The sequence below is a fragment of the Caloenas nicobarica genome, chromosome 15 (assembly GCF_036013445.1).
Source record: "Caloenas nicobarica isolate bCalNic1 chromosome 15, bCalNic1.hap1, whole genome shotgun sequence".
Taxonomy (NCBI): domain Eukaryota; kingdom Metazoa; phylum Chordata; class Aves; order Columbiformes; family Columbidae; genus Caloenas; species Caloenas nicobarica.
The window spans coordinates 3,387,856-3,401,722 of NC_088259.1; the positions used below are offsets into that span (position 1 = coordinate 3,387,856).

General features: G+C 41.8%; 1 protein-coding gene across 2 annotated transcripts in view; it reads right to left on the reverse strand.

Annotated features, from left to right (window-relative positions):
- Nucleotides 1-13,260, reverse strand: part of ITCH (itchy E3 ubiquitin protein ligase) — a 60,840-nt gene extending 47,580 nt beyond the window's left edge. For both annotated transcript variants that reach the window (XM_065645498.1, XM_065645497.1), the window contains exon 1: nt 13,209-13,260. The gene's annotated coding sequence lies outside the window, so the exon portion shown is untranslated. The remainder of the gene's footprint in view (nt 1-13,208) is intronic.
- Between the last annotated feature and the right edge of the window lie 607 nt (nt 13,261-13,867).

Consider the following 13,867-nt stretch of genomic DNA (forward strand, 5'->3'; position numbering starts at 1 on the left):
TTCGAGCAGTCACTGTTAAACTGCGCACTAACCTCACCAAGTACCGAAAGCATTCATGCTTTGAATTGCAGCTCTTTCATAAACACAATATTCTACAGCATGCAGCCTTGCTTACAGTTTACCTAAGATTGCATACTAACTGTAGAAATACATGCTTTTGTTTTGTAATTGAGATTCTATTTCTCAAGGCTTCTCAAATTTTATCACAAATGACAACAAAGCAGCATTGAAGAAAAGCCCAAGATAGTTACAAAACACAGAGTTATCAAAAGCAGCAATATTTTGTGTTCTGTCTGCCCTATAAAATCTCATTTAGCCCCACAGCTACGTTTACACTCCAGCTGGCTCTGGGGCTAAGAGGTTCCTACAAAGCAAAAATCCCAGTCTTGAGAATCTCAGTCAAATATTAATATTGGTGCTGGCAACAGATTATTTTCGACCTTGCCATGAAAGCATGAAAAAGAAATCTTCTGAAGAACTCTACCCAAAGTCTCTTCCTGCCTGTTGCTATGGGAAGGGGAAGGAAAAGAATTTATCTGGAGGGGTCCGGTTATCACAGTTTTAGCTACGAGACACAGTAGTGAGAAGAGATGGTCACACAAATCCACAAGCCATAAGCTACTTAGTCATGCTATTCAATTAATTTTTAATTAGGGCAATGACAAAAATCTTAATGTGATCACTCAGAGCAAAAATATTTCCCCTTTAAGCAATTTTCTTACTTGCCATCTATTAACTGATGATTTCCTGGAAGAGATATTTTAAATCGTCTCCTTTTTACCCATCTTTTTGCAGTTTTAACAGTTTTCCTTAAATGCAAGAAGTTAGTAGAAATAGGTAAAACACAAATTAACATGGCTCTTTTTCATTATGGCGTATTTTAGAATGGCAACAGCCTTTTTCCAGCCCTGACAGTCTTTGAATTCACTGTACCCTCCTTAATCCGATTTGCTATCCTATGTCTGGATCAGAACGCAGTGCAACGCGATAGAAACGGAGTCAGGAAGCAAGACAGGTCTGTAGACCCGATACCGGCATTGTACGCATTTCTGGAGTTTTATTTTGGAACAGCTCTCCTCTGATCCCACAGCCCCACACCAGTCAGACCGCAGCTTCCAGTTTAGTTTCATCTAAAAGCAATTCAGCTTCCTTGACCCGAGCTCATTTCACAAGTCAAATCAGAGTGCAGTCTGTAAGAACGATCGGGGGATTCGTTTCCAAAGCACAGCCCCTGTCCAAATGAAAACACCAATGCAGATGCATTCCCTGTTTCCCCTTTGCCCGTTCCTCTCTCGTATGCCTTCTAGCCATATGGAAAATCTCCAAGGGTCTAAGTTACAGCCACTGACTCAAGCTCATTCTTTTGTACAACTTCTGTTCTCTTTCTTTAATTCTCTAAATGTGGATACAGGTATTTTCATGCAAGAGTATGCTCGGTCACTTTGTTTCAAGACTTCTACCTTTCACTTTGTTTTGACAGTTTCAGGGGAGATTCTTTCACAGAATGTTTTCCTTTATAAAAATATAAAAAAGAGACCCTGAAGTTTCCCATTCTCCATCACTGGGATAGATCTGCTTTTTTGCTTCTTCTGCCCAAAATCTAAGCTAGAAAATGGTTTCTGCAAAACTACTGGAAAGACATAACCACAGCAGTTCAAATGTGGCAAATAATAAGGATCTTTTTAATCAATTAGATTAAGATTGCCTTTAAAGCATATATCTATTTAACTTGAATGATTAATGCCATAGGTAAAAAAAGAAAGCTCTGTCATAAAGCGCAAAGTATTTCTGTTTTGAAAAAGGGTAGCAGATTGCGTTTCTGAGGTCTAAGCAATGAGCTGGACAACATAACTACTTGTTTCATGTGGAAGGAAGACCAATAACTGAGTACCACTATCTGTGTAAATCCGAATGTTTCTTTTTACAAGGAGGACAAATTTCAAGTAGTATTAATCTACAGAGATGCTGAAAAACGGAAGTCTCTTTTCCCATTCACTCTCTGCACTAGAGAAAACCATTCATCGAAACTAACATTTCTGAGAGATCTCTGAAATCGTTTTTCAGCTCAGTGAAGTCCATACTGTGCCATGTAAAAGTGAAAAGGTCACGGAACTCCTTTGAGTGACTGAACAAACAAACACAAACACACCATCTCCTCATAGACAAGATGATGAAATACGGGCCAGACAGAGGGCTGTGGGGTGAGCTGAAAACCTGGCTCAAAGGGCTGTGATCAGTGGGACACAGCCCAGTTAGAGGCCAGTCATTAGGGCTGCACCCCAGGGGTACATACTTGGCCAATACTGTTGAATTTCTTCATTTATGACCTGGACAATGAGACTAAGCTCACTTTCAGCAAATACACTGATCAAACAAAAGTTCCACAAAGGGAAATGCAAAGTTCTGCACCTGGGGAGGAATAAACGCCTGCACCGGTAAAGGCTGGGGGGCTGCTGGACAGAAAACAACTTTCAGAAAACATGGGTCCTGTTGAACACAAACCAGGAATGCTTGCTTGCAGCAAAAAACAGAGTTGCCAACATCCTTGGCTGCCCTGGGAAAAGCATCACTGGCAGGATGAGGAAGGTAGTCCTTCCCCTCTACTCAGCACCAGTAAGACCACATCTGGTGTGCCAGTGGGTCTAGTTCTGGGCTCCCCAAATCAAGAGTGACACAGATGTACTGGAGTGACACCAGCAAAGGGCCACGGAGATGATAAAGTGATTGGAACATGGCATATGAGGAGAGACTGAGAGAGCTAGAATTGTTAAGCCGGGAGAAGAGAATGCTCAGGAGGATCTTCTAAGCGTGTATAAATACCTGAAGGTGACATAAAGGGTTAAAAAATATGAAGCCAGACTCTCCCCAGCAGTGCTCAGTGATGGGACAACGGGCAGTGGGGCACAAATACAGGAAATTCCACTTAAAAACAGGGGATTTAGTTATTTATTTTACTGTGAGGTGGCTGAACAGTTTGCCAAAAGAGGTTACATTGCCATCCTCAGAGATACTCCAAACCTGACTCAAGATGTTACTGATCGCTCTAACTGGCCTTGCTTTAAGCAGACAGGTTTGGACCAGGTGATGTTCAGAAGTCCATTCTAACCTCAATTATTCTGTCCTTCTTTGACTTCCCTAAAACAAACTTAATAACTCCCGCCATACATGTCCTGTTCTTTCTGCTTGTTCTCTCTAGGTCTCTTTCTTGGAGCAGATTCCTCCTCTAAAGAGACCTCAAGTTGGTTATATAGTTTGTGTTTTGGTTGGTTGGTTGGATTTTGCTTTTGTTTTGGTTTGGTTTTTTTTTCTCCTCAAACAGAGGTTCCCTTTCAGTGCTCAGTTAGTGATTACAGCTTAAGTTTTACTAGCTTGAATAGAAAGGCACAGACTGCATAAGCCAGCACGCACCTTCTTCAGGTTCAGTAATCTTCATCTTGAGTATCATCTACTTTAATTTCTTCAGCTTTTCCCAAGTCCTATATTAAAATTAAATGCATGAGCCTATACAAGGTTGTTTTTCCTCACTTAAAAACTACGTCGGTTTACCTTATTGCTGTTCTCTATTATAAAGAACAAAGCAATACAGCTTGAGTCAATCTTCTACAAAATGTCCAAGTCTGTAAATACCAATTAATGACAATCGGGTAATGTGAAACTTCAAAATGTGCAAAAATCAAGGCTAAGTTCAACTGTCCCAACAGAAAAAATGCTATTGTACACTTCATATGCACACTGCTTTCTGAGTTTATTTTCATTTTCTTTTGCCCTGATAAGAAACCTCATAAACATTCACATATCACTGCCTTGGAACCTGTGGTATCCCTTCATTATTTACATAATGTCAGAGATGGGGAAATCATTGAATATCATGGCTGATACTCTGTTTATTCAAAAGACATTTTACTTTGCTATTGGCAGGTGTTCAACTGCTCATACCTTTAAGAATTTCCTTCATTTTACCTCACATGGTGCTACCTTCCCAGAGCAAATCTGGAAGGTTATCCATATGTTGCTCTGTATCTCTCCCACACATCTATAAAGCTTCTGTCCCAACCTCTGCAGTACTTTCAACCAAACTAATTACTCTTGTTTTACGTTAAAAATATCCCATGTGTGACAAATTTGGGCTGGAGTGTCAATTAAAGGATATTGATCCTCTTAACAGTTTCTAAAAGTGTCTCCTTTGTATAGATACTCCTAGGTATCTGTATAAATTGATCCAAACCTCAGTGGGAAAGAATAGCAATGGAGTTCACTTATACTAAAACCAAACAAAAAAGATGCTGCCAAAAATCCCAATGATATAAACAGAAATCATCAATATGCTGTGCTACTACTTCAGCCTTATGGTTTAAACACATGCACTAACTTTCAATCATTTCACAGTTCCCAGTGCACACATTTAACTGCCCTATCTCAATATTAGAGAAATACTCACATAGCATCACAGTTCAGATTACCGTTTTATGTTATTTTCCAATCAAAAAGGCAGAAATCACTAACTTCCATAAGCAACTTTCAGCAACTGCAGAATTTAATTTGATGCTCATGGCAAAAGAGATAAAAGACTGTATTAGTAGACATGTTGGAGAACCCCTTGAGCTTTAACTAATTTGACTGGTTATTTTGTGATTTGGCATCAGAAGGAAACTAATGTTTTTGTATTACAGCTATTTTTAAATGTATTTCAAAAGCATTGCTTTTGAAGCAATGAGAAACAATGTCTGTATTATAAACTCTCCCAGTAATACAAGATAAAAGGTCACCACCTACCTTGCAGCTTTTAAACAAGTCACTTTAGAAGCAGTTATATATTCAGCTATTAACAGAGGACGGCAGCTAGAGATGATTTCATAATCTCTTTTTTACAGCTCAACGCTTGCTTCATCATATTTCCCCATTCCATTCTCAGCGCTACATTTCATTACCAAAGGTTCACACACACCCTTATTCAAACAAACCTACATAAAGTTTTTAAGTCTATGGGGAATGGAAAAGAAACAGAAAGCTTGACCATTAAATTACACTATTACCTGTACACATTACTAAGAGTGACAACTTCACCCACTATTATGGTTGTTTTAAAGAAGCCTTTTGAAAAGCCGTTGTTTACTAGCAGTCTATAAACCCAGAACCAAAACCAGATCCTGTCACCTGGAAAACTCAAATCTTCAAAAAGATACATTTTTCAAAAGCATAATAAAGCTGGTATCTACATTAATCTAAACCAGATTCTTTAGTATGTTCTGTACAGAACTGTAGAGCACACAACACACCTTGTTTTAAGTGTTCAAGTGCACTCGTGAAGGTTCAGACCTGTACAAAGGTACCTCGCTCTGGGCTATAACGATAAAGAGAGCCCCAGATACACCTTCATTTCTCTGCTCCCAAGAACACAGATTAAAAGGGCCATGGAGGTATCAGTAGAAATTTGCCTGCAAATGGTATGGCCTGACAAAAACTATCTTGCTGACAGATTGTCACCATAGGTACCCAAGCAATAAACCAAATCAAAACAGGCTGCACAGATCTGCAATTCAGCCTGGCAAGGCTCATCAAAGAAATGATGAATCATTCACTACTACCAGTGATAACCAGAGACCTGACATTTGCTGATTATTTAAAATCTCCTGACAAGGAAAGTTCTTTGTCACTTGCTGCTTGAGGTTGCTTTAGCAAATTTGATGGCATAAGACACAGTTCCTCTGGAGTAGCTTTGGCTCAACTCTAAGAAAAGGAACTACTGCAGCCACTGCACTGAAATTCTCACAGTTAACTAGTCACCCAGGTATGAATATACGTACATTGCCCCATAAAGAAAACAAACTGCTTCTCTGAGTACTCTTAAACATTACAAATAAAACTGGACATCTAGTATTTACAAAAAAAAGAAATCATTTTCCTGTGTGCTAAATTCAATGCCAGCCAGAAATAAAAGTTGCATCTTTCCAACCTAAATTATGCATTACTAAAGTCAAGCACATAAATCCAAAATATGTAACAGAAATAAGAAGGAAAAAAAAAATTAAACATTGAGGTATCTGGAAGTCTACTATGGTTCATTGTCTTTTTTAAAACTGAAAAATGCTGCAAGCAAAATCTTGATTTCCAGAGGAATCACCTTCATGCTTTCTAACTGCAACAGAAGCCCATCACCTGCTTCCTAGGAACCTTTTGCAAGTGACCAGATGGCAACACAAAAGCATAGCCAGGAGTGAACAACACAACTAGCCCAACCATGTAAAATGCAACTGCTTGCTACATTCCAGCTCATGCCTCTCTGAAAAATAAACCAGAAACTACAGGAAATAGATGACTTAGAACTGCACCACTATTTCAATATCCCCAGCAGTTCCATTTAACTAATTTTTCATGGGGCTGCCCTAAAACTCTTTTGTCCTTTATCAGAAGATCAAGTAGACTTCACTTCTGAAATCTTGGGTTACCCAAGACTGCCAGCTGTAGTGGTAAAAACCTTGAATGAAAGTTTCAGTCTTTACATCCTAGCTCTTCTGTATGAAGAACTGACAATTTCACATTTAAAAAAAGAACATCATTATCTGTTAACAACAAACACTAACTGCATCCTTCAATTTCAAAGGGATCTCCATACTGCAGGCATACAACTTAAAGCCCACAGATCTGTGAAGAAGCTGAGAACTGTTTCCTAAGCTAAAACTTGACAGTGAGCCAGAGGTAACTGTACAATAGGAGTGACAGCAACTCGGCTGTTGCAGCTATCAGGGAGCGCAAATGGTGGGTTCTGCTCGGGCAGCTTTGCTGATGCTGGACAAGTGGTTCCACCTTCCCCCTCCCGTTCCCCCAGTCACACAGTTCCTCCTGCTCTTTGTGCTAATTTGACACTCACTGACCTGCTCAAATTCAGTAAATCTTCAGGGGAAAAAAACCAAACAAACAAAACCTAGGGCCCCTGATAATTGCAAAACATTTTTTTTAATAAAATAGATATACTTTGCATGCCTTGGCAAAGTATTCTGTACAAGGAGTGTAATTCATTGTCAACACACTTATTACACCACACACACCGCCCTTCACAGCTTACCTGTCCACGCATTATTTGGCAAACCAAAAAGGTACCCGCATACTGGAGCAAAAGTACAGGCCCACAGGGTTATGATGCTGTGTAATGACCTTCCTAATCAGCATTCTTCCAGATGCAAATCCCAGGTCTAAGTCATGTGAGGAGTTCTGACAATTGTTCTTCTACTTTTTGTTCAGACACTTTTACTTAGTTTGTAATGCACCAGAACCTGTGTTCGACTATAAGTCATGAAAGCAGAAATATAAAATACAGAGTATACTATTTTAAAAATAGGAAGTGAAGTTCCAAAAAGCAAAGAAACCACAGCTGTGGCACAGGCTTTCTCTCATAACAGATCCTTTCCCTGTCATTACTGTCTGCAAAGTCCCTCCCCTCATAACTCCCACATCATCCACCCTTAACTGGGAATTTCATTTTGCTGGTACCTTCTGCACTCAAATGTGCAGTTCACTGCGAAGTTCACAGCTTCTAAGTGAACACACATCAGTCTGAAAGCATTTTTGTTTCTACTGTCACCATCAGGACAGTACTATTTTGTTCAGACATTCACATCCCCAATGAAAGCAAGATTTTTCTTAAATGTTATCTTTTGCTTTAATAACTCAAACTGTCACTAATGCCATAAAAGTCTTGTAGTTCTGAGGTCCTGATGAGAGGTGAAAAGGAAAAAAAATAACAAGATGCCACACCTCACAGGACTGTGTTTAAAACCTTTAAACCATTGAGAATACTTAAACAAACCACCAGCAATGTCAACAGGTTTCCACACTGAACAAATCCACTTGCTCAAATCAGATTTCAGAACAGGGGTTAAATACACTGATTCAATGGATGCACAAAAAGAACAATGAGAACACAGCTACATTGTGATAGCTTATTCATCGACCCGAACCAGATCTGGTTCAGGACAATGTTTAACAAAGGTAGCACTGCTCTGCAAACTGATGATTCAAATATATAGCACATGCCACATTTGCAAAAGACAAAAAAGATATTCTAGTGTCTTACTGGTAAACTCAATTTAACAAGCACAAAATGGAGTATGCCAGTTATCAAGTATAAGTTTTCCTCTGTATCTTTAGGTCACAAACACTTTTAAATGGAATTAGAAATGTTACACATGGCCAGTATTTGGTAAGCAACACAATGTAAAAAATCCCTGAAAACACAAGTGACAGGTATTTAGTTTGGACAGCTATAAAAACTTTCTAAATGTAGAGTGAGTTGGTCAGAGTGTTTTCCTAAACCTTCAGCATTTCCTTCCTCTTTGCTGTTATTATTATATACATTATTCCCCTTCAAGCAGCTAGCATAAGAAGCTGCTTTGAAGACTGCATCATTGATGACAACACATGCACTGGATGAATTGCACACATGTAAGAAGAGAAGCAGCCTTGCTATCCTTAAACAAAAAACAAGTCAGCGTCACACTTTTTATCTTCTAAGCTCCTGTACTTTCTTTTTTCTCATTTCCATTATATAGGGAAGTGCCCTTCACATGCAGGACCATCCCAAGAGGTCTTAACTTGAATGGATAGGAAAGTGTGTTCAGGTAAAATGTAGTGAAAATATGCAGCTCATCACTCTCACAGAAGTAAGCAAGCCTGGTTAAAGATTAGATCCAACGCATTATCGCCTTACGAACATTTTTATATATTAATCGCCACATTTTTAACTAGTCTCTGAAATAATATTTACAGCAGTAGGAAATACACACATACATATACACATAAGGCACACACACACTTGTAGAGGCAAGTTCTATGAAGATAATTCAATCAGAATGATCCAAAAGTGAATTAATTCAGGCTCTGACAAGCCAAAGTAAAAAAACTTTAAAGTTGAGGAATCCTTACAATGAATAAACTCGCTCCATCTCGCTGATTGCAAAAAAATGGAGTTCATGGCAGAGCAAACTTAAGGTGTCAGAAAAGTATCAATGCAGAATTTGGAACAACAGATGTTAATCCATTCAAACGTTCACGAAAGCAGCAGTGAAGAAATAAAAACTTGGATATCTGACCACTCTAACTGTCAAGCAAGAGTAATGATTATTAATATATGATTAAAAGACAGCTAGCACTGAGGATAGGAGCAGGCACTGGGGATGGATAGCGATGCATGTTAAAAATTAACACAATTCATTCTTCGGGTTGCTTCAGCATCTAGTCTTCCTCAGTTTTTTTCACTGTACTGGACAAGGCAAACGCTAGAAAGTGCAGTAACCACTTACAAATGATTCGCACAGGCAAAAATTCCATCACAATCACGTTAAACTGAAGGAAGCGAAGAGCCCGTTTTATTTTTAAGTAATGAACATAGTCCCACTCACAAACTTTATATTATTATTACCTTAATGGATCTTTCTTTTCCTTAATATTAAACTTTAAAAATATTACCAGGTGTCTAGCTAATACAAAGAGAAGCAGTATATGTAAAGGCTACCCTTGACAAAAAGCTAGACATATAGAGAACAGAAAACAGAGAGCATAAAGATTTTATAGAGGCTGATAGTAACACACTCTTCTTGAAAGCACCAGCTTCCCTATCATGACCGACCCAATCCAAAACCTGAGATCTGCACTTTTCAGGTAAAAGGTAAGTCACTGAACTTTCACTTCTTTATCAGAAACAGGGCTCCATACAATAAAACTTCAATCTACCTGAAGAGAATAGGTCTTTTCTTGCTCAACAACAATACCATTTGAGCCTAAGCTCCGAAATTGAAAATCGATGATCTAAATGCAAACAGGTAAGTAGTTCTGCTCATGACTGAAACAATGGGCCTCTCCTACCAGCAGTTTAGAATAGCTCAGGCAGGTGGGTGGAAGGCAGGCATTATCAGTTTCTAAATGAAAGGACTGTAATAAAACTTTTTTTAAAGGAGGAACAGCATAGGAACATACTGCCAAGTTTTAGAAAAATTATTTGAATAACCAGTGTAACAAGATCTAGTACCATGTTTCCTCGGGGGGGGGGGGGGGGGGGGGGGGGGGGGGGAACCACAAAACAACCAGCCCTTGATGTTTTACCAGGAAGTTTGTTCTGTGCCCCAGTATAGTAAAAGTAGAAATTCCAGGCATAACTTAAGAGCTGGTCATATGAAACAGGGCCTTGATTTCTTTAAAATGCTCTTTCCCACTTCCTTACAATACTTCCATTTCTATTAAGTGTAATTCGCAATACTTATCTAGATAAAGATCAATGGTTCAACTGCAGCAACTCTGCACTACAGTAAAACCTGAATGTCAGTCACTTACAGAAAACACTCAAGTCCTTATTGCTTCATTCTTCAGGAGAGAAGAAAAACCACCTTTCCCTCTCCAAAATGTGGAGACAGCCTTAGCTCAGGTAACAGTCAAACCAAGCCCAAGGATTGCCTAAAACCTTGAAAAAATACTCAATTTATGAGACAGTAAAAAGAAAATCTCTAGAAAAAACAGAATACTCCCAAGCTAGACTATAATCATGGCTTGTCTACTTCATCTTCTGAGGTGAGCACACACTTCAAAGTGCAGAGCTCGGCTGCAGTGAGCAACGGAGGCAAATACCCTCCTCTAGGTTATGCACAAGTATTCACTTTCCTGAGGTGTAAGGGCACAAAGGAGTTCCTTCAATTACATATAAATACAGCAGCCTGACAAAAATTAGACCATTACACAAATGTTAACTGGACAGCCAAACAGAAAGGCTTAAAAATAAGCAGCATCAGTAATTGCGCTCCCAGGAGCTTCACCATTACCATTTGCAAGGGGTTTTTCTTCTGCTCTAATCCTATAGACTCTTTTCCTTGATTTTAAGGAGAAATCAAATTGGTTTTGCTGCAACATGAAAAGCACTTCACAATGGTTCAACACTTTTACCCCTTTGTCTAGACAGCTTAAATTTACAAAAGATGTTTATTTAGATGCTATCATCAGATGATACTGATAATGCTGTTGAGAAGTGACTTATGTATTGCATATGCTGTAAAATAGAAGAAAAATAATTTATTTTGTAAATCTCTCACGAAACATATTTTTCAAGCAATCCTAAGGCAAACTTTCTTAGAAAAAAAATGAGTAATTTAAACTCTAGAAGAGAAACATCATGCTACTTTACTACCTGTCTTCCTATTAGTTTATTTATTCTGCAGTTAACCAAACCATTCTGAAACTTTGAAACAAAGAAACAAGACAACTTCATATTTCGGGTCTGTTTTACCACAGAAGAAACAGAACTTTACGAAGGGAGAGAATTGAGGGAAGAAAGCAAGGTGATGCCGCTTAACTAATAAATTAGTATAAATAATCTTCTCTCAATCTCTCTTAAACCCCAAAATAACTGTTTAATCTGTAAGAAGCTTTCAAAGCTAGCACTCAGAAGTCTCAGTTATTTTCCACTGCAACATCACCTTTCACATGTACTATATCGGTTCTTTGTTTTAAAGGCAAGAAAATTCACTTCAGATCAGAATGCTACATATTATTCCGATGATCACTTGGAGGTGAAAACATTCAGTACAGCAACTAAAACTGTCAGCCAAACCACAACTAAGAATGCACACTAGACCAAGTTCAGATTTAAATGGCTGTAGCAAAGAGCAATGTAACTGTAATTAAATTAGAACTGCTTTGGACTTTCGCTGTAAGAAAAGAGAAAATAATTCAAATGTGTTTTTTCAAACAAGATGTTTTTTTAAGCATTTGGATCCTCAGAATCAAAGACAGCTTGCAGTTCACGTTTCATTCGTGAACATCTATGCCTTTTTCAGGTAAATAAAAGCAAGCAATAGCTGGACCTACTGTGATTCTCTTGACAGAGACTGTCTTCTTACAAATATTCAGTCCAGATTTCTCTCCTTTTCCCCTTGAAAAGGATGAGTGGCAGAGTAGTAGGGACCAAATAAAACAGTGAGAAACTCATTAAAGCAAGCAATAATATATTTGGAAAAGAAGGCCTAAAACACCCTGGTTTCTCATCTTTTAAATTCTAATTAAGCTATAAAGACAGGTTTTGCTGGGGATATTTTCTGAAGCTTCAAGTGTAAAGGATGCTACACAAATGCCACACTGTCCTTCTCTCCGCATCACACAGAGATCTGAAGTTCTTCTGCCAATTAACATCACAAATTACAGCTATCCAAACAAGCTGAATTCTTGGCTATCATAGCCAATTAGATGAATGCACCATCAAACACTCTCTTCTGCTTTTATCTGGATACTATTGCCACACAAGGTCAAAGACAACCTGTCTGGAAGCGGGAGGGTTAACAGCTAAAACTTGTCTGTGTTTCCAAAATAAAGCGGTGGCACCAGCTGCCATTCTGCCGTGTTTACAAGAGGGAACACAGCTGAGTATAAACCTCCAGCTAGAGCCGTGCTTTATCGCTGGGAAACAGGACTTCCAGGCACGGCTGTCCCCTGACAAGCCGAAAGCAGCGAACCCGCAGCCGGCCCTGGAAGGAGCTCCCGGGCGGGGGGGACGCGCTCCCCGGCGGGGGCCAAACACAAGGTGTGGAGAGAGCCGTGCCACGGAACGCCTGCCGGAAAGCAAAGCGAATCCCCAAGGCCCCAAGAGGAAGGAGGTTTAGAGGCTAATCCCGGCGACAAGGCGCCTGGAAAGGATGGCAGGGGCCGCCCGGGGAGGGGAAGCCAGTACCGCTGGGGACAACCGGAGCGAGCGATGCGGACCTGGGGGCAGCGGGCCGCCCCAGCCCGGGCTCCGGGCAGGTGTCCCCTCCAGGCGGAGCGGGGAAAGGGCTCGGCAGCGCGGGCCACGACGGCCGGAGAAGGGGCGGCGGGGCCAGGCAGCCCTCGCAGGGGAGCGCTGAGGTCCCGGGACCGCCGCCCCGTCCCCGGGGAAGGAACGATGCTGCCCTCCCAGCCCGGCCGCCGGCCCAAGGGCTGCTCCGCCGGGGCCCGGGGAGGCAGCGCGGCGGGGAGGGCCTCCCTCAGCGAGGGCGAGAACCCCCTCCCGAAGCCAGGCCTACGCCCGCCGGGGTCCCCCGCGCCCCCGCCGCTGTGCCACGGCCGCCCGTGGAGGACAGCGGCGAGGCCGCCGTGCCGCGCCCCACCGCCCCGCAGGGTCCCGTGCTCACCGCTCCCGCCACCTCCGCCTCCCCCTTTCCGCCCCGCCCGCGGCGCGGACCCTCCGCTCCCCTCACCGGGCACGGCGGCTGCTCCGTCCCTCGGCCAAGATGGCAGCCGGTCCCGGCCCAACCTGAGGCAGCGACTTTACAAAGTCGGGCGGGCTCTGCGCATGCGCCGAGTCACTCGGCGCCCTCAGGCGCGGCGACTACAAGTCCCGGCGTGCCCCGCGCCAGCGCCGCGCATGCTCAGAGCGGCCTGAGGGGCCTTCGCTGACCGGTGGGGTTTCCCCTCCGTTCGGGTTGCGGCTCCGTTTTGTGTGCCCGGGCTTTGGCGTTCAACTCTCCGGAACGCTTCGCAATGATGCTCGGTTCCTAGCCCGCAGCTGGTGAGGCTGCCCCGAGCAGCAGGGAGGCGTTTGGGCCTGCTCATCCCCTCACTGCTCACACCAACCCTCTGGGCCAGATCTCTGGGAAGAATCGTAGAATCACTTTGGTTGGAAAAGAGCTTTAAGATCATCAAGTCCAACTGTTAACGCTGTGAAGTCCACCTCTAAATCATGTTCTTAAGAACCTCGTCTACACCAGGATGAGTCCAGCCTGTGCATGGTCCTTTGGAGATGTCCATCTAAATTAACATATCAAATGGGTGAAGGAACCTCATCAAGACCCACTTTGGACTCCCAGCTGAGCGGACCCTGATGTGATGGGGGGGTGAGGACGCGGAGGGCAGCATC